At 33.4% G+C, this 21679-nt stretch overlaps 1 pseudogene; it reads left to right on the top strand.

Moving 5' to 3' along the window:
* LOC148940490 (general transcription and DNA repair factor IIH helicase/translocase subunit XPB-like) overlaps positions 1 to 21679 on the top strand; it is a 133454-nt pseudogene that overhangs the window by 71221 nt on the left and 40554 nt on the right.

Here is a 21679-nt window from a genome sequence, read left to right as displayed (position 1 = left end):
GCACTGGAACATCGTAGAGGGTTGTTCAATAGCTCATTTTAAAGGAAATTAATTGGGTTAAAAATCTATAGTAACTAAAATAAATTATTTCTAAAAGAGAATAAATTTTTCCAATAAAAACTGTATTTTTGATGCAGTGACGTCATAATTACTATATAAGAAACGTCAAAACTGTAAATGGTCTCATTCATGAATACATAATTATAATAAAGATCGAACTCTTCCCTATACTAACTTGCATACGCAACTTCACTATAGTTAATATAGTTAAGATTACAGTATTTATATTATACATCATTATAAATTATAAAAGGTTCAAATATTCGAAGATTATAGAGTTAAAAATTTTCCCACACCGGGAATCGAACCCGAGCCTGTTTTATAGTAAAGAACGAACTCTTGCCCTTAGATACCTATGTCTTGTCAAATTAGCTAATTAATTTCACCTGATTTTGTTTTAAAAATAATTCCCACACCGGGATTCGAACCCAAGCCAATTGGTTGAAAGCCAACTATCCTAAACCACTAGACCATATGAGATATGTGTAAAAAGCTAATTAATTGTTTTATGATATCCGGGTTGCTGCGGTAGCTAGCAACCTAGTAAGAGACGATCACCTCCAATGTTAAGAAATATTATAATAAAGAACGACCTCTTGCCTATACTAAATTTATAGACCACTGAACTATAGTATAGGTTAGTAAGGTTTACATAAAGGACTGATTATAATAAAGAACGAACGCTTGCTCATAGTAACTGAAATATTAATTAAAAGTAGTATCCAGGTTGCAGCGGTAGCTAGCAACCTAGTAAGAGACGATCACGTCCAATGTTAAGAAATATAAAAACCCATAGTTCCTAACAAAGGAGTGAGATCAAAACAAAAAGTACACCATTAGAACCGCCTTGTCCGAAACCCCTGTATAGTAAACTTTCTGTCCCTTGGCTTGAACAGCAAGGGAAATATATTGGCTTGAAAATCAAGAAAAGTGGCAGCTACTACAACATTCTGAAAAACGGGATATTTTTTTCTTTTTTTTATTTTCTTTCTTTTCCACAGATAGTTTTGCACTGGAACATCGTAGAGAGTTGTTCAATGGCTCATTTTAAAGGAAATTAATTGGGTTATAAATCTATAGTATCTAAAATAAACTATTTTTAAAAGAGAATAAATTTTTCCACCAAAAACTGTATTTTTGATGTCTTTTCACACTGCAGTCTTTCAAACATAATCGTATACCAGCGGTAAGATTTGAACCCACACCTCCGAAGAGACTGGTGGCTAACACCAGTGCCTTGGACCACTCGGCCAGGCTGCCTCTCCTAATTTGGGTTGCACCAGTAGCTAGCAACCTAGTAAGAGACGATCAGTCCAATGCTAAAAAATATAAAAACCAAAAACTCCTAAACATAGAGTCAGATCAAAGCAAAAGTACATCATTAGAACTACCTTGTCTGAAACCCTACTAGATAAATAATGAATGTCGTCATAGGTTTATATTAGACCTATGACGTGAATAGAAAAACACGACATTATGTTGTTGTTTCTGAAGACGTCATCATGAAATAATACCATTGCGCCATGACGTTTTGAAATAATCCGGGTTCTAATAAAGAACGAACTCTTTCCTATACTAAATTGCGTACTTTGTATAATTATAGTTACTGATATAGTAATGATATGGTTTTATTGATAGCTGAATTACAAATTAAAAGAAAAGTACCCCGGGTGGCTTTGAACCACCAACCATTCGGTTAAAGACAGATCGTGCTAGACACTTGGACTATAACGTCACTAATTAAAGTTGTAAAATTAACAATATGGTACAAAAAGGATCGATACAGTTCATTATAAATGGGCACTATGTAAGTTTCATCGAATATAGCTGAAACCTAGTAAAGAACAAGCCACGGCACATAGTAGGTAAAAGCTAAGATAGCACAAGCATCGTCTCTTGCTATTCCAACTAAGAAAAAGCCATAGGCTTTTTCCTGTTTTGGTTGCAGTTATAATAAAGAACGACCTCTTGCCTTTGCTAATTTTTATACGCCACTTAATTATAGGATAGTCCAGAATGCAACGGTATCCGGGTTGCAGCGGTAGCTAGCAACCTAGTAAGAGACGATCACGCCCTATAGTAAATACTAAAGTAACCCATAACTCCTGAAAAGAGAGTCAGATCAAAACAAAAAGTACACCATTAGAACCCTCTGATCCCAAACACCTATAAATTACATTAAAAGACGATCATTGGAATAACAAACAATTGCATACATGGGAATTAGTTAGCTACTTGATTGTTTGAGGTTCGTCTCTTACTATTTCAATGAAGAAAAAGCCGTAGGCTTTTTCCTGTTTGTAATCAGTTTGTTTGTAGTAGAGAACAACCTCTGCCCCATGTCAAGTGAAATAATCTATTGACAAGTTGCTTCTCTAAGTTATGTTACATTAAGGTAAGTACCGGTAAAAGAAATTCGGTATTACTGATTTTCTAAAAGTTATAATAAAGAACGACCTCTTGCCTATACTAAATTTTATAGGCCACTTAACTATAATATAGGTTAGTAAATTTTAAATAATGGACCGAAATAGTTCATCATAAATAGTGTTTGTCAATACGGTTCCATTTTATATAATTATCAATTATTATGTAAAATGCAGTAATTTTTGGTTTTTTTTTTTTTAAATTTATTTGTTAACTGAAACTAGAATAATTCTTGAAAATTTTAAATAAAATTATATTAAAAGACGATCATTAGGATACCAAACCATTACATATATTGGACTTAGTTAGCTGCCTGATTGCTTGAGGTTTGTCTCATACTATTCAAAATAAGAAAAAGCCGTAGGATTTTTCCTGTTTGTAATCAAGGTTATTATCAAACAGTTCGTGGTAAAGAACTGTATAGTAAGAGCGACTCATCTAAATAGTAACCGATACTCTAAAAAACAGTATTTTTATATTTATATGATGATTTTCAATATGAAATAACAATATATGACGTAATGAGTGATTAAATTAAAATTGAAAAAGTTAATTTTTATTTTATTTTAGTTCAAAATCGATAAAGTTAAAGTTATAATCGATAACTGCAAAAATATTTATGGTATCTGAGCATTAATTTTGATCTTGCAATTTTAACTGGAATTATACCTGAAAATTCTTTAATTAGTTTTTATTTTTTGTTAGGTTTTTTATACTTAATACGTTTCGTAAACAAAATGTGCTAGATGAAATTTAACTCAGTAATAAAATTATTTATTGTAATTGTTTCACAAGTAAGAAAAATGAAAACTAAGAACATGAAAATATATCAAAGTTGAGCTATACAGCTTGCTGGCAAAAGCAAAGATAAATATGAGAAAAACAAGGACTCTCTCATATTGATTGCCAAAAACCGATATAAGCAGGATGAGAAAGCAGCAGCTCTAAAAAAGCGTTGTGTTCCAATCCAATACCAAAATGTCGAGGCTTATCGTCTGAATACTATAAAGCTTGAATCAATCCAAACAGAAGTGATGAGGCTTATTGTCTGAATACTATCAAGTCTGCATCAATCCAGAGAATCATTTATTACAGAAATAATGAAGAGTATCGTCAAAGTACTATCAAGTCTGCATCAATCCTGAGAAGCTTTAAATAAGTAGATAATGAAGAGCACCGTCAAAATTACATTAAATCAGTCTCTTGGAAACAAAGAAACAAATACACAAGTGATGATTTGTATCGCAGTTATAGTAAAGAACGATATCAAAAATTCTCTCTGACAGGAAATTGAAACACGGTCTCCCGCGTTACAAGCGGACATTCGCACTATTGTACCATCGAAGACCTATAGATTATAAATTATATGTAAGACATGATAATAAATTCGTTAATACACAAAAAAATTATACAAGGAATCTGTCTAGTTAATCATTATAAATGGGGATTATTTAAGTTGTTATCGGTTTCATTTATATTAAAAAATCATCATTAGAAGAACAAACCATTGCATTTATTAGACTGAATTAGCTGCCTGATTCTATGAGCTTCATCTCTTACTATTACAAAGAAGAAAAGCTGGAGGCTTTTTTTTGTTTGTAATCGGGGTTTTTCTTACCTAGAGCTTGGTAATTTTTTAATAATTCCTATATAAATGAGATTTCTTTTAATTTCCTACATAAATGAGAATGAAGAAGTGACGCTGGGTTGTGAGAAAAGCAAATGGACAACTTCATCTCGACATTGCAAGAAATTATCAGTTCTTTCTCACATCGGTAATAAAACCTGCTTATGATCTCCAATACAACATTTACAGTAAAGAACGATCTCTCGCCAATAGTAACTGATATACGGTGGCGCCAGGGGTAGCTACATCCGGGTTGCAGCGGTAGCTAGCAACCTAGTAAGAGACGATCACGTCCAATGTTAAGAAATTACGGCGGTATGTTAAGAAATTATCCGGGTTGCAGCGGTAGCAACAACCTAGTAAGAGACGATCACCTCCAATGTTAAGAAATATAAAATCCCCCAACTCCTAAAAAAAGATTAAGATCAAAACAAAAAGTACACCATTAGAACCGCCTTGTCCAAAACCCCTATAAAGGAAACTTACCGCCCTTTGGCTTGAATAACAAAGAAAATATATTGGCTTGAAAATCAAGAGAATTGACTTTAACCACGTTATTCTCCACAAACGGGATATTTTTATCTTTTCACTTTTCTTTTCTCCTCAGCTAGCTGGGCACTGGAAAATCACAGAGGGCTTTATAATAGCTCATTTTAAAGGAAACTGCTACATCTATTGCCTTTTGTAATTAAAAATAAAATACTTTTTAAAGTAGAATCAATTTTGTCAAAAAAATTGCATTTTTGATGTATTTTCATACTGCAGTCTTTTCAAAGATATTTGAATTTTGAAGCAATCAAACAGTTCATGGTAATGTTACAATAAGGAACGAACTGAACCCATAGTAACTTAAGTAATAAATCAAACAGTTCGGGGTCATAATAACGAGCTGTGTATCCTGGTTGCAGCGGTAGCTAGCAACCTAGCAAGAGACGATCACGTCCAATGTTAAGAAATATAAAAGCCCCAAACTCCTAAAAAAAAGAGTCAGATCAAAACAAAAAGTACACCATTAGAACCGCCTTGTCCGAAACCCCTATAAAGGAAACTTACCGCCCTTTGGCTTGAATAACAAAGAAAATATATTTGCTTGAAAATCATGAAAATTGACTTCAACCACGTTATTCTCCACAAATGGGATATTTTTTTTTCTTTTTTTCTTCTTTTCCACAGATACCTTGGCACTGGAACATTGGAGAGAGTTGTTCAATGGCTCATTTTAAAGGAAATCTATAGATCTAGCGCCTTTTGCACTTAATTTTTTTAATTAATTATTTTTTTACGAAAAACTTAATTTTTTATAAATCCGGGTTGCAGCGGTAGCTAGAAACCTAATAAGAGACGATCACGTCCAATGTTAAGAAATATAAAAACCCATAGTTCCTAACAAAGGAGTCAGATCAAAACAAAAAGTACACCATTAGAACCGCCTTGTCTGAAACCCCTGTATAGGAAACTTTCTGTCTCTTGGCTTGAACAGCAAGGGAAATATATTGCCTCGAAAATCAAGAAAATTGACTTTAACCACGTTATTCTCCCCAAACGGGATATTTTTTTTCTCTTTTCTTTTTTCTTTTCCACAGATAGCTTGGCACTGGAACATCGTAGAGGGTTGGGTTGTTCAATAGCTCATTTTAAAGGAAATTAATTGGGTTAAAAATCAATAGTAACTAAAATAAATTATTTCTAAAAGAGAATAAATTTTTCCACCAAAAACTGCATTTATGATGTCTTTTCACACTGCAGTATTTCAAACATAATCGTATACCAGCGGTAAGATTTGAACCCACGCCTCCGAAGAGACTGGTGGCTAACAAAAGTGTCTTGGACCACTCGGCCAGGCTGCGTCTTATAATTTGGGTTGCAGGAGTAGCTAGCAACCTAGTAAGAGACGATCAGTCCCATGCTAAGAAATATAAAAACCCAAAACTCCTAAAAATAGAGTAAGATCAAAACAAAAGTACATCATTAGAACTACCTTGTCTGAAACCCTACTAGATAAATAATGAATGTCGTCATAGCTTTATATTAGAGCTATGACGTGAATAGAAAAACACGAAATTATATTGTTGTTTCTGATGACGTCATGAAATAATATCATTGCGCCATGACGTCAATAAAATCATTACGCCGTGACGTCATAATTACTACTTAAGAGCGACAAAGATGTAAATTCTCTCATTCTTGATTAGAATAATGGTTAGATCGAAGCAAGCTATACGCAATTTGAAAAAACAGTACTACACAAACAACAGAGATAGTATCTTGAAAAGAGAAAAGCAAAGGTATTCAACCGACCAGGCGTATCGAGAAGTAAAAATTGAGAGAGCAAAACAAAGGTATTCAACCGACCAGGCGTATCTAGAAGTAATAATTGAGAGAGCAAAACAAAACAGCAAGATGTGTTATCACAATGTTTACAGTAAAGAACGAACTTCCAGCCCGTAATCTGGGATGCAGCGGTAGCTCGCTAACTATTAAGAGACGATCACGCCCCATAGTAAAAACTAAAGTAGCCCATAACTCCTGAAAAAAGATTCAGATCAAAACAAGAATTACACTATTAGGACCACAATAGGACAACAATATAGAGATACGTACTTTATGAATTAAGCCAAAAATGTTTGTTTCCAGGATACACTAATAATTTTTAACTAAGATGATATAAAATTAATGGCGTAAAAAAATGGTGTAGCGAGTTAATTGAAGCAAAAGGAAAACCAAACTGATTTTAAAATTTTGTGTTTTTTTCTGGTTTGAATTAAAAAATGGAAATTAGTGATCAGACACCATAAATATTTTTGCACTTTGCAGTTAAATAAAATTATTTTATTTTAAATTTTTAGGAATGATTCTAGTTTCAGTTGACAAATGAGATTTTTTTTTAAGGAATCGAGCAGCTAACTAAGTTTCATATATGCAATGGTATGTTCTTCGAATGACCCTCTTTTAATTAGATTGTGTATAAATATTATATATTACGTATTAAATGAATATAAAATATTTACACGTTTATCTTTCGATAAGATAATTTTATTTTATTTTAGTTCTCAGTTCAGTATCGCTAAAGTGATTATGCAAATTGCAAAAATATTTATGGTGTCTGAGTAATAATTTTAACTATTTAATTAAAACTAGAAAAACCCTGAAAAAAAAAAATTTTTTTTTTTTTTTTTTACTACGTTCTAACTCCGAGACACATTTTTTATGAGAATGATTTTAAGTACTGACAAGATATCGTCTGATTTATAATGCGAAAAATGAGTAAAAAGAAAGGGACGAAAAAAGAGCCAGCATTAGATAAAATCGCAGTTTTTGAGGCACCTGAACATGAAACTATTCTCTTAGGGAAATATCGTCTAGTTGTAATGTTATAATAAAGAACGACCTCTTGCCTATAATAAATTTTATAGGCCACTTAACTATAGTATAGGTTAGTAAGGTTTTATAATAAATTTCATAGGCCACTTAACTATAATATAGGTTAGTAATTATCCGGGAAATTAAAGAGTATCCAACTAGTAGTACAACAACTCCTGTTGAGAGTTCCAAAAAAAAGATATTAATTTACAATATAAAAGTGCTGGAAGAATTCAAAAAGCTTGACGAAGCTATGGAGCCCTTTATTATGATAGAAGATTAATGTCGATGAAATCTATGTTGCAACTTTTTGTAAATATTATCTTCCTGATAGTAATAACCCGAATAATACTTTAAGGGGACACAGAATAGAAAATGACAACAGCTGGTACAAGGAATGGAATGAATTGAACAGTGATCAAAAGAAATGGTTGAAGCAAATAGAGGTAAACTGCCTGAAAGAAATCCCTTTTCCTGACTCTGGAGTTGAATCATCTTTATCTAGGTCGCAACCACAATATGAAAATGCAAGAATGAGAAAGCCTCAGCTAATTTCCTTTGAAAATATTCATATAAAGCCAAAGCCAAATAGTAGTAATATTTTTGTTGACATAGAAGGGAAAGATTATGGTGCTTTTACGATTGAGCTACAATCAGCTGCTGATGCAGTATCATCAGACTTGAAAATAAATTACTGTAATGCTAAAGTGTGTAGCAGTAACATTACAATAAAGAACGACACCTTGCCCATGTTAACTGAAACATAAATAGGGATTATGTAATTTCCAATAGTATCATGACTGTAGAGATGGCTGAAACCTAGTTACAATAAAAAACGATCATTGGAATAACAAAAAATTGCATACCTTTGGAATTAGCTAGCTACTTGATTATTTGAGACTCGTCTCTTACTATTTAAAAGAATTATAATAAAGAAAGAATTCTTGACTATACTAAATTTTATACGCCACTTAATTATAGTATAAGTTCAACAGATAGCTTTGCACTGGAACATCGTAGAGAGTTGATCAATGGCTCATTTTAAAGAAAATTAATGGGGTTAAAAACCTTTTGTAATTAAAACAAATTATATTTATTATATGAAGATATTCTAATTATATTCCTTAAGAAATCATCATAAGTAAAAATTTCCCTTACGGAAATTGAACTCAAGCCAACTGGGTGAGAGCTATTCCAACCTCTAGACCACATAGGATATATTAAAATATCCGATTAATGAATCTAGGTTGCAGCGGTAGCTAGCAACCTAGTAAGAGACGATCACCTCCAATGTAAAGAAATATAAAACCCCTAACTCCTAAAAAAGAGTCAGATCAAAACAAAAAGTATACTATTAGCACCACCTTGTCCGAAACCCCTATTAAGGAAACTTACCGCCCTTTGACTTGAATAACAAAGATGCCTAATCAGTAATAGTAATTTCTTAATTTAAACAACAAAATACATGAAAATTTTATAATTAGTTTTACTTTTTGTCTCCTGGAAGAAAATTTTTTTTCATCTCAGTTCAAAGTTATTATTGTATCCTGGAACCAAACTTTTTTGGTTTGTAACCCGTAAAGCACGTATCTCCATATTATTGTCTTATAATTGCAATTATTACTATATAAGAACGTCAAATCTGTAAATGGTCTCATTCATGAATAAATAATGGTTCGATCAAAGCAAGCTGCACGCAAGTTAAAAAAACAGTACTAGAAAAAAAAAACAGAGATAGCATCTCGAAAAGAAAAAAAGCAAAGGTATTCAACCGACCAGGCGTATCGAAAAGTAATCAAGCAAAACAGCAAGATGTGTTATCACAATAATGAAGATTATAGACATGCAAAAATTACAGTAAAGAACGATCTCTCTCCCATACTAACGGATTTATGGTGATTCCAGGTGCAGTTACACAAAGGACGAATATTTACAATAAGGAACGAGCTGTAACTCATAATAACAGAAGTATTAAATCAAATGGTTCGTGGTCATGATAAAGAGCTGTCTAATGGCTCATTTTAAAGGAAATTTGTATATAGAAACTTTTTTAATTAACAAAAATAATCATTATTATAAAACAAATTGTTACGATATGGTAAAGAACTAACTCTAGGCCATAGTAACTAATTTAAATTTGAAAAGAAAGAATAACGGCAGAAACCTAAATGGTAGTATAAGTAAGCTACATTTCGTAAAAATCGTCCACCGAGATTTGAACTCAGATCACAGGATTCAAAGTCCTAAGTGCAAACCACTACGCCAAGAAATGTTCATATCAGAAAGAATATCCAGGTTGCAGCGGTAGCTAGCAACCTAGTAAGAGACGATCACGTCCAATGTTAAGAAATATAAAAACCTATAGCTCCTAAAAACGGAGTCAATTCAAAACAAAAAGTACACCATTAGAACCGCCGTGTCCGAAACCCTTTTATAGGAAACTTTCTGTCCCTTGGCTTGAACAGTAAGGGAAATATATTGGCTTGAAAATCAAGAAAAGTGGCAGCTACTACAACATTCTGCCTAAACGGGATATTTTTTTTTCTTTTGTTTCCAGAGATAGCTTGGCACTGGAACATCGTAGATAGTTATAATTTATACGGGTTGCAGCGGTAGCTAGCAACCTAGTAAGAGACGATCACGTCCAATGTTAAGAAATATAAAAACCCATAGTTCCTAAAAAAAGGATTCAGATCAAAACAAAAAGTACACCAGTAGAACCGCCTTGTCCGAAACCCCTGTATAGGAAACTTTATGTCCCTTGGCTTGAACAGTAAGGGAAATATATTGGCTTGAAAATCAAGAAAAGTTGCAGTTACTACAACATTCTGCCTAAACGGGATATTTTTTTCTTTTTTTCTTTTGTATCCAGAGATAGCTTGGCACTGGAACATCGTAGAGAGTTGTTCAATGGCTCATTTTAAAGGAAATTAATTGGGTTAAAAATCTATAGTAACTAAAATAAATTATCTCTAAAAGAGAATAAATTTTTCCACCAAAAACTGCATTTTTGATGTCTTTTCACACTGCAGTCTTTCAAACATACTCGTATACCAGCGGTAAGATTTTAACCCACGCCTCCGAAGAGACTGGTGGCTAACACCAGGGCCTTGGACCACTCGGCCAGGCTGCCTCTCATAAATAATATATATGTGAATCTGGGTAGCAGCAGTAGCTAGCAATCTAGTAAGAGACGATCAGTCCAATGCTAAGAAATATAACAAAACTCCTAAAAATAGAGTCAGATCAAAACAAAAGTACATAATTAGAATTACCTTGTCTGAAACCCTTGTCAAAACCTTGTCAAAACTGTAAATGTTCTCATTCATAATTAGATATTGGTTAGATCAAAGCATGCTATACGCAAGTTAAAACAACAATACTACACAAACAACAAAGATAGTATCTCGAAAAGAAAAAAAGCAAAGGTATTCAACCGACCAGGCGTATCGAGAAGTAATAATTGAGAGAGCAAAACAAAACAGCAGGATGTGTTATCACATTGATGAAGATTGTAGACATGCAAAATTTGAGACAATCAAACAAAAGATCAAGGAACGGTATGGTAATGATGAAGATTACAGAGAAGCAACAATTGAGCAGGCTAGACAAAAGAGCAAGGAGCGTTATCACAATGATGAAGATTACGGAGAAGCAGGAATTGAGCAGGCTAGACAAAAGATCAAAGAGCGTTATCACAATGATAAACTTTATAGAGAAGCAACAATTGAGCAGGCTAGACAAAAGATCAAGGAGCGTTATCACAATGATGAAGATTACCGAAAAATATATAAGAAAAAAGTTGCTACCAGAATAATGGGTAGATACTGGGGTGACAAAATCTATAATGAAAAACTTAAATTCCCTGCGAGGTTGTACCGAAGAACGCGTAAGGACAAAGGGAAAAATTACATTCAGAAATACAAGAAGATGGCAAAAATGCAGGCTGATCTTCGTAAATTGAGAAACATTTTACGTATGTTTTACCAGGATCATGAAAAGTATTCAAAATTACAGATTAAAATTCTCTTTGAAAGAGCGGATGCTGTTGAAAAGTCGGCTAGAAATGCTTTGGCAAAGCTTCATAGTAATATCCAAAAGAAATGTTGCCAGTTTAATGAAAAGATTCCAAGGTATGGATTGGCAACTGCGGAACAGTTTATAGATGCAATGGAAAATGTTCGGCAACACAGTGAATATACGGAGGCGTACTTCTTAGAAAATTCGTATATTAATTTTGGAAGGAGCAATTGCAGTTTATGTAGCAGCAATAAAAATATATGTACAAGCATACCTATCAACAGCGAAGGAAAAGCAATGTTTTTCAACTATGGTGAAAACAAGCCTGTTAGGGTTATTAGTAAATGTGTTTGTAAGAATAATGATTTAGAACAAATTTCTGGAACACCGACTGAAGAAAAAAGCATTTCTAACTGTGTTTTAAACAGTTCTTTTAGTTCTACTGAATATTTGGCAAAAAATTCTCTGTGTAGTAGAACAAACTGTCCTGAAAAGTACGACACAACTATTGAAAAATGCTCTGAATCTAGATCTGACAAGGAAATTATGATGGCGGAAATCACCTATAACAATCTGAGTAAACATTCAAAACCAAAAAGTGGGCAGCAGGTTACTTGGCAATGTCACCCTGATATCAGCATGCTCTATCCGATGGATATTAAATTATGTCAAATTCTTTTTGATATCCTTGAAAATAATATAGCATTAAAATTTTCAACTGACAAAGTGGTGGATTTCTACCTTGGCGGCTTGGATTATTGTGAAATCAATTACAGGGACACAAGAAAGCATGGGCATTTGTTATACTGTAGCCCAAATGAGGGATGTCAGAGCTATTTTTTACATTAAAAGACGATCACTGAAGTAACAAACCATTCCATACATTGGACTTAGTTAGCTACTTGATTGTTTGAGTTTCGTCTCTTATCCGGGTTGCAGCAGTAGTTAATAACCTAGTAAGAGACGATCATGCCCAATGTTAAGAAATATAAAAACCCCTAACTCCTGAGAAAAGAGTCAGATCTAAACAAAAATTACACTATTAGAACCACCTTATCCAAAACCCCTATTAAGAAAACTTATCACTCTTTGGGTTGAATAACAAAGAAAATATATTGGCTTGAAAATCAAGAAAATTGACTTTAACCACGTTATTCTCCACAAACGGGAAATTTTTTTCTTTCCGCTTGAGTTTCCTCCTCAACTAGCTGGGCACTGGAAAATCATAGAGAGCTGTATAATAGCTCATTTTAAAGGAAATTGCAACATCTAGTCACTTTTGTAATTAATCCGGGTTGCAGCGGTAGCTAGCAACCTAGTAAGAGACGATCACGTCCAATGTTAAGAAATATAAAAACCCATAGTTCCTAACAGAGGAGTCAGATCAAAACAAAAAGTACACCATTAGAACCGCCTTGTCCGAAACCCCTGTATAGGATACTTTCTGTCCCTTGGCTTGAACAGCAAGGGAAATATATTGGCTTGAAAATCAAGAAAAGTGGCAGCTGCTACAACATTCTGCCTAAACGGGATATTTTTTTCTTTTTTTCTTTTTTTCTTTTTTTCTTTCTTTTCCACAGATAGCTTGGCACTGGAACATCGTAGAGAGTTGTTCAATGGCTCATTTTAAAGGAAATTAATTGGGTTAAAAAATCTATAGTAACTAAAATAAATTATTTTTAAAAGAGAATAAATTTTTCCACCAAAAACTGCATTTTTGATGTCTTTTCACACTGCAGTATTTGAAACATAATCGTATACCAGCGGTAAGATTTGAACCCACGCCTCCGAACAGACTGGTGGCTAAAACTAGTGCCTTGGACCACTCGGCCAGGCTGCCTCTCATAAAGAATATATATGTGAATCTGGGTTGCAGCAGTAGCTAGCAACCTAGTAAGAGACGATCAGTCCAATGCTAAGAAATATAACAAAACTCCTAAAAATAGAGTCAGATCAAAACAAAAGTACATAATTAGAATTACCTTGTCTGAAACCCTACTAGATAAATAATGAATGTCGTCATAGCTTTATATTAGAGCTATGACGTGAATAGAAAAACATGAAATTATGTTGTGGTTTCTGAAGACGTCATGAAATAATATCATTACGCCATGACGTCATCATGAAATAAAATCATTACGCCGTGACGTCATAATAGTATATAAGAAGCGTCTGAACTGTAAATGTTCTCATTCATAATTACATAATGGTTTCAATCAAGCAAGCTGCACGCAAGTTGAAAAAACAGTACTACACAAACAACAGAGATAGTAACTTGAAAAGAAAAAGCAAAGGTATTCAACCGACCAGGCGTATCGAGAAGTAATAATTGAGAGAGCAAAACAAAACAGCAAGATGTGTTTTCACAATGATGAAGATTATAGACATGCAAAAATTGAGACAGCCAAACAAAAGATCAAGGAACGGTATGGTAATGATGAAGATTACAGAGAAGCAACAATTGAGCAGACTAGACAAAAGAGCAAGGAACGGTATGATAATGATGAATATTACAGAGAAGCAAGAATTGAGCAGGCTATACAAAAGATCAAGGAGCGTTATCACAATGATTAAGTTTATAGAGAAGCAACAATTGAGCAGGCTAGACAAAAGAGCAAGGAACGGTATGATAATGATAAAGATTACAGAGAAGCAAGAATTGAGCAGGCTAGACAAAAGATCAAGGAATGGTATGATAATGATGAAGATTACCGAAACAAACATAAGAAAAAAGTTGCTACCAGAATAATGGGTAGATACTGGGGTGACAAAAGCTATAATGAAAAAATTAAATTCTCTGCGAGGTTGTACCGAAGAACGCATAAGGACAAAGGGAAAAATTACATTCAGAAATACAAGAAGATGGCAAAAATGCAGGCTGATCTTCGTAAATTCAGAAAGATTTTACGCATGTTTTACCAGGATCACGAAAAGTATTCAAAATTACAGATTAAAATTCTCTTTGAAAGATACAATAAAGAACGAATATTTTACCGATTATCTACTAATAACCATATATGACGTAATAAGTGACATGACGTAATATCTAAAACCTATTGTGTACTAATAACCATAAATGACTTAATGAGCGATGTGACGTAAAAATTAATTTTTATTTTATTTTCGTTTTAAGTTCAGAATCGCTAAAGTTATAAACTACAAAAATATTTATGGTGTCTGAACAATAGTTTTAATATTTTAATTTAGACTAGAAATATACCTGAAAATTTAAAATTTACAGTAAAGAACGATCTCTCTCCCATAGTAACTGATCCGGGTTGCAGCGGTAGCTAGCAACCTAGTAAGAGACGATCCCCTCCAATGTCAAGAAATATAAAACCCCCCAACTCCTAAAAACAGAGTCAGATCAAAACAAAAAGTACACCATTAGAACCGCCTTGTCCGAATCCTCTATAAAGGAAACTTACCGCCCTTTGGCTTGAATAACAAAGAAAATATATTGGCTTGAAAATCAAGAAAATTGACTTTTACCACGTTATTCTACACAAAAGAGATATTTTTTTCTTTCCGCTTTTTTTTCCTTCTCAGCTAGCTGGGCACTGGAAAATCATAGAGAGCTGTATAATAGCTCATTTTAAAGGAAATTGCAACATCTAGTCACTTTTGTATTTAAAAATAAAATACTTTTTAAAGTAGAATCAATTTTGTCAAAAAAATTGCATTTTTGATGTATTTTCATACTGCAGTCTTTTCAAAGATATTTGAATTTTGAAGCAATAAAACAGTCCATGTAATGAACTCTATAGTAATAATAGCTACTTGTCTCAATAGTAACCGAAACTCCTGGAACCAAAATTTTCTTTTTTGGCTTAATCGCTAAAATTATTATGTAAACTGCAAAAATATTTATGATGCCTAATCAGTAATAGTAATTTTTTAATTTACTATTACTGTAAATTATATACTTACCATTGATCAAACTCTTCCCTATACTAACTTCCATACGCAACTTTACTATAGTTAAGATTACAGTATTTATATTTTTTTTTACATTAAAAGATCCGGGTTGCAGCGGTAGCTAGCAACCTAGTAAGATCCGGGTTGCAGCGGTAGCTAGCAACCTAGTAAGAGACGATCACCTCCAATGTCAAGAAATATAAAACCCCCCAACTCCTAAAAACAGAGTCAGATCAAAACAAAAAGTACACCATTAGAACCGCCTTGTCCGAATCCTCTATAAAGGAAACTTACCGCCCTTTGGCTTGAATAACAAAGAAAATATATTGGCTTGAAAATCAAGAAAATTGACTTTTACCACGTTATTCTCCACAAACGGGATATTTTTTTCTTTCCGCTTTTTTTTTCTGCTCAGCTAGCTGGGCACTGGAAAATCATAGAGAGCTGTATAATAGCTCATTTTAAAGGAAATTGCAACATCTAGTCACTTTTGTATTTAAAAATAAAATACTTTTTAAAGTAGAATCAATTTTGTCAAAAAAATTGCATTTTTGATGTATTTTCATACTGCAGTCTTTTCAAAGATATTTGAATTTTGAAGCAATAAAACAGTCCATGTAATGAACTCTATAGTAATAATAGCTACTTGTCTCAATAGTAACCGAAACTCCTGGAACCAAAATTTTCTTTTTGGCTTAATCGCTAAAATTATTATGTAAACTGCAAAAATATTTATGATGCCTAATCAGTAATAGTAATTTTTTAATTTAAACAACAAAAATACATGAAAATTCTAAAATTAGTTTTGCTTTTTGTCTCCTGGAAGAAATTTTTTTTTCATCTCAGTTCAAATTTATTATTGTATCCTGGAACCAAACTTTTTTTGGTTTGTAACCCGTAAAGTACATTCCATATTATTGTCTCATAATTGCAATTATTTTAGTTTTCAGTCCAGAATCACTAAACTTATTATGTAAACTGCAAAAATATTTATGGTGTCTAACCAATAATACTAATTTTGTAATTCAAACAAGATAAATACCTGAAAATTTTAAAATTAGTTTTGTTTTATGCTAGGTTTTAGATACTCGACACGGGATTTTGTGTGCTTAATAATTTTAAACCTTGAAAAAATATGGTCTCACGCGAGTGGAAAAAAATTATAATAAAGATCGAACTCTTCCCTATACTAACTTGCATACGCAACTTCACTATAGTTAAGATTAAAGTATTTATATTATACATCATTATAAATTATAAAAGGTTCAAATGTTCGTAGATTATAGAGTTAAAAATTTTCCCACACTGGGAATCGAACCCGAGCCTGTTAAGTGAAATCCGGGTTGCAGCGGTAGCTAGCAACCTAGTAAGAGACGATCACCTCCAATGTTAAGAAATATAAAAACCCGTAGCTCCTAAAAAAAGAGTCAGATCAAAACAAAAAGTACACCATTAGAACCGCCTTGTCCAAATCCTCCATAAAGGAAACTTACCGCCCTTTGGCTTGAATAACAAAGAAAATATATTGGCTTGAAAATCAAGAAAATAGACTTTTACCACGTTATTCTCCCCAAACGGGATATTTTTTTCTTTTTTTGTATCCAGAGATAGCTTGGCACTGGAACATCGTAGAGAGTTGTTCAATGGTCCGGGTTGCAGCGGTAGCTAGCAACCTAGTAAGAGACGATCACCTCCAATGTTAAGAAATATAAAACCCCCCCACTCCTAAAAAAAGAGTCAGATCAAAACAAAAAGTACACCATTAGAACCGCCTTGTCCGAATCCTCTATAAAGGAAACTTACCGCCCTTTGGCTTGAATAACAAAGAAAATATATTGGCTTGAAAATCAAGAAAATAGACTTTTACCACGTTATTCTCCACAAACGGGATATTTTTTTCTTTCCGCTTTTTTTTTCTGCTCAGCTAGCTGGGCACTGGAAAATCATAGAGAGTTGTATAATGGCTCATTTTAAAGGTAATTGCTACATCTAGTCACTTTTGTAATCCGGGTTGCAGCGGTAGCTAGCAACCTAGTAAGAGACGATCACCTCCAATGTTAAGAAATATAAAGCCCCCCCACTCCTAAAAAAAGAGTCAGATCAAAACAAAAAGTACACCTTTAGAACCGCCTGGTCCGAATCCTCTATAAAGGAGACTTACCGCCCTTTGGCTTGAATAACAAAGAAAATATATTGGCTTGAAAATCAAGAAAATAGACTTTTACCACGTTATTCTCCACAAACGGGATATTTTTTTCTTTCCGCTTTTTTTTCTGCTCAGCTAGCTGGGCACTGGAAAATCATAGAGAGTTGTATAATAGCTCATTTTAAAGGTAATTGCAACATCTAGTCACTTTTGTAATTAAAAATAAAATACTTTTTAAAGTAGAATCAATTTTGTCAAAAAAATTGCCTTTTTGATGTATTTTCATACTGCAGTCTTTTCAAAGATATTTGAATTTTGAAGCAATAAAACAGTTCATGGTAATGAACTCTATAGTAATAATAGCTACTTGTCTCAATAGTAACCGAAACTCCTGGAACCAAAATTTTCTTTTTTGGCTTAATCGCTAAAATTATTATGTAAACTGCAAAAATATTTATGATGCCTAATCAATAATAGTAATTTTTTAATTTAAACAACAAAAATACATGAAAATTCTAAAATTAGTTTTGCTTTTTGTCTCCTGGAAGAAAAATTTTACAATAAAGAACGACACCTAGCCCATGTTAACTGAAACATAAATAGGGATTATGTAATTCCCATCAGTATCATGGCTGTTCACATTAAAAGACGATCATTGGAATAACATACCACTGCATACATTGGACTTAGTTAGCTACTTGATTGCTTGAGGCTCTTCTCTTACTATTTCAAAGAAGAAAAAGCCATAGGTTTTTTCCTGTTTGTAATAATATAGCATGAAATTACATTAAAGGACGATCATTTGAAGATCCGGGTTGCAGCGGTAGCTAGCATATAATGAAGAATGACCTCGTGCCTATACTAAATTTTATAGGCCACATAACTATAGAGTATAGGCTAGTACAGTTAAATTTAAGTATAATAAAGAACAAACTCTTCTGTATACTAACTTGCATAGGAAAATTCACTATGGTTAAGATTACAGAATATATATTATGACAATGCAAAAATTATGAGAAAAAAGTGCAAAACTCTGCAAACTGCAAAAATATTTAGAATGTTTGAGGAACAATTTCATTTACAGTAAAATCTGGGTTGCAGCGGTAGCTAGCAACCTAGTAAGAGACGATCACGTCCAATGTTAAGAAATGTAAAAACCCATAGTTCCTAAAAAAGTTATAATAAAGAACGACCTCTTGCCTATACTAAATTTTATACGCCACTTAATTATAGTATAGGTTAGTAATTCAACAGATAGCATGGCACTGGAACATCGTAGAGAGTTGTTCAATGGCTCATTTTAAAGGAAATTAATTGGGTTAAAAACCTTTTTTAATTAAAACAAATTATTTTTATAACATTAAGAAATTTTAATTATGTTCCTTAAGAAATCATCATAAGTAAAAATTTCCCGTACGGAAATTGAACTCAAGCCTGCTGGGTGACAGCTATCCCAACCTCTAGACCATATAGGATATATTAAAATATCCGATTAATGAAGTTTATGTTAAAGAACAAATTATAAACATAATTAGCTGCCTGATTATTTGAGGATCGTCTCTTACTATTCCAAAGAAGAAAAAGCCGTAGGCTTTTTCCTGTTTGTAATTTATTTTATAATAAAGGATGAACTTCAGGCTTTACTAACTGAAAAGTTTAGTATTTTTATATAGTAAAGAACGAGCTCTAAATGATAGTTGTAGCTATAGCTGCAATCAAGTGAAAGACAAACCGAAGCATATAGTAACTAAAAGTTTTAAATATGTTTTGGAATTATAATAAAGAACGACCTCATGCCTATACTAAATTTTATACGCCACTATTGAATTATAGTAAAGGTTAGTAATTCCACAGATAGCTTGGCACTGGAACATCGTAGAGAGTTGTTCAATGGCTCATTTTAAAGGAAATTAATGGGGTTAAAAATATTATATTAAAAGACGATCATTAGAAGAACAAACCATTGCATACATTGAACTTAGTTAGCTCCCTTATTCTTTGAGAGTCGTCTCTTACTACTCCAAAGAAGAAAAAGCCGTAGGCTTTTTCCTGTTTGTAATCAGGGTTTACATAATCTGGGTTGTTCTTACAGTAAAGAACGATCTCTCGCCCATAGTAACTGATATACGGTGGTTCTAGGGGTAGCTACAAGCCATCCAGATTGTAGTGGTATCCGGGTTGAAGCGGCAGCTGTAACCCGGAGTCTCTTTGCTTAAAAACAAAGAAAATATGTCGGTTTGTATTAAACAAAAACCTAAAAAAAATGATTTTAAAATTTTCAGGTATTTTTCCAGTTTTTATATAAGAGATCGATGAAGTTATCATAAATGGTATCAGTCAAGAAGATCTCGTGTAGTAGTCATTAATAGAAGTTTTGTTTTATAATATAGAACGACCTCTTGCCTATATTAAACTTTAGAGGCCACTTAACTGTAGTATAGGTTAGTAAAATTTACATTAAAGAACGAACTTTAGTCCATAGTCCGGGTTTGCAGCGGTAGCTAGCAACCTAGTAAGAGACGATCACGTCCAATGTTAAGAAATATAAAAACCCATAGTTCCTAAAAAAGGAGTCAGATCAAAACAAAAAGTACACCATTAGAACCGCCTTGTCCGAAACCCCTTTATAGGAAACTTTCTGTCCCTTGGCTTGAACAGCAAGGGAAATATACTGGGTTGAAAATCAAGAAAATTGACTTTAACCACGTTATTCTCCCCAAACGGGATATTTTTTTCTTTTTTTCTTTGTATCCAGAGATAGCTTGGCTTTGGAACATCGTAGAGGGTTGTTCAATAGCTCATTTTAAAGGAAATTAATTGGGCTAAAAACCTTTTCTAACTAAAATAATTTACAGTAAAGAATGATCGCTCATGCATAGTAACTGATATATGGTGGTTCCAGGGGTAGTTACTTGTGGTTCGTTTCTTACTATAATAAAGAACGACCTCATGCCTATACTAAATTTTATACGCCACTGGATTATAGTATAGGTTAGTAATTCCACAGATAGCCTGGCACTGGAATATCATAGAGAATTGTTCAATGGCTCACTTTAAAGGAAATTAATGGGGTTAAAAACCTTTTGTAATTTAATTAAATTATTTTTATTATATTATCCAGGTTGCAGCGGTAGCTAGCAACCTAGTAGGAGACGATCACGCCCCATAGTAAAAACTAAAGTAACCTATAACTCCTGAAAGAAGATTCAGATCAAAACTTGAAGTACTCTATTGGAATCGACTTGTCCAAAACTTCTATATAGCAAACTTACCGTTTTTTGGCTTGAATAATCTGGGTTGCAGCGGTAGCTAGCAACCTAGTAAGAGACGATCACGTCCAATGTTAAGAAATATAAGTACATTAAAAGACGATCATTGGAATAACATACCACTGTATACATTGGACTTACTTACTCTTCTTTTGGACTTAGTTCGTCTCTTACTATTTCAAAGAAGAAAAAGCCGTAGGCTTTTTCCTGTTTGTAATGATATAGCATAAAACGAAACCCAAGTTGTAACTAACGTCATACTTGGTGTTATACCACTTAATCTATATAGGTTTGTCCTGGTTGCAGCGGTAGCTAGCAACCTAGTAAGAGATCCGGGTTGCAGCAGGTAGCTAGCAACCTAGTAAGAGACGATCACGTCCAATGTTAAGAAATGTAAAAACCCATAGTTCCTAAAAAGGAGTCAGATCAAATTCAAAAGTACACCATTAGAACCGCCTTGTCCGAAACCCCTTGAAAGGAAACTTACCGCCCTTTGGCTTGAACAGCAAGGGAAATATATTGGCTTGAAAATCAAGAAAAGTGGCAGCCACTACAACATTCTGCCTAAACGGGATATTTTTTTTTCTTCTTCTTTTCCAGAGATAGCTTGGCACTGGAACATCGTAGAGAGTTGTTCAATGGCTCATCCGGGTTGTAGCGGTAGCTAGCAACCTAGTAAGAGACGATCACGTCCAATGTTAAGAAATATAAAAACCCATAGTTCCTAAAAAGGAGTCAGATCAAAACAAAAAGTACACCATTAGAACCGCCTTGTCCGAAACCCCTATATAGTAAAATTTCTGTCCCTTGGCTTGAACAGCAAGGGAAATATATTGGCTTGAAAATCAAGAA

The sequence above is a fragment of the Artemia sp. Qi Xiang Cuo genome, chromosome 19, assembly GCF_049724085.1.
Source record: "Artemia sp. Qi Xiang Cuo chromosome 19, ASM4972408v1, whole genome shotgun sequence".
Classification (NCBI taxonomy): domain Eukaryota; kingdom Metazoa; phylum Arthropoda; class Branchiopoda; order Anostraca; family Artemiidae; genus Artemia; species Artemia sp. Qi Xiang Cuo.
The sequence above is the reverse complement of the archived record's forward strand: the minus strand, read 5'-3'. Positions and strand labels throughout refer to the sequence as shown.